The following is a 940-nucleotide window of genomic DNA, read 5'->3' on the forward strand; positions in this document are numbered from 1 at the left end:
ATTAACTAGTTTTATTCCTTTGTGTATTCCATTTAATATAATTCTGATCTCAGATAATGTGTTCTCCATTTCAGACTGGTTCCCTTTAATTTTTATGTTTTTTATCTCTTTGTTGAAGTTTTCTACACTTCCCAAAAGTTCATTGAGCATCTTTATAACCAATGTTTTAAACTCTGCATCTTTTAGGTTACTTGACTCCATTATATCTGGATCTCTGTTCTGTTCTCTCATATGGTTTCTGCTTCTTTGTCTTCCCATTTTGACTGCCTTTCATGTCTGTTTCTATTTACTAAGCAAAACTCTTAAATCTCCTGGTCTTATTAGTATGGATTTGTGAAGTAGATGCCCAGTGGCACAGTCCTGAGAGGGGTTCAGCTGCATGCCAAATTTAGCCCAAGCCTCTGCCCCTCCGGGACCACCTATTAAGATTCAGCAAGCAATCCACAGATGCTATGCTTATAGTTGCCTCAAAAGGCCACAACAGAAACCGAGGCCAGCTGCCTCCAATGTGCGTCTAGGCGTTGCTCAGCAAGGAGCACCTGACTCGCTGAGGATATACCTGGATGCAGCTTGGGTGGGGCTGTGAGTTGAGGGAGGCAGGGTTTAAGGGAATCCTCTGGGTGCAACAACCTCTGTTAGCCGGTTTGGTGACCTCACAGTTATGGTGGGGCTGCATCTGGCGCACTGGCAACGGGGAGAGCTCAACAGAGAACAATGGATACCTGGGCATTTCTGTATAGAGCGAGTCTCGCCTTGGCCCTCACTTTGACAATGTCTTCCTGTAAGTCCCTGGTGCTCCCTGCATGCAGCCGAATTGGCACTGATGCTCAGAGTGAGCAGGTCCGTCACCGGGAAAATCCGCTCATGGACATGGCCCCTTTAAGAGGCGTCTGCCGCTGCAGCAGCCTCCGTCTCAGCTGCTGGGGACGGGGCAGCAACG

Source organism: Pteropus alecto, unplaced genomic scaffold (assembly GCF_000325575.1).
Source record: "Pteropus alecto unplaced genomic scaffold, ASM32557v1 scaffold111, whole genome shotgun sequence".
In the NCBI taxonomy this organism is placed as follows: Eukaryota; Metazoa; Chordata; class Mammalia; order Chiroptera; family Pteropodidae; genus Pteropus; species Pteropus alecto.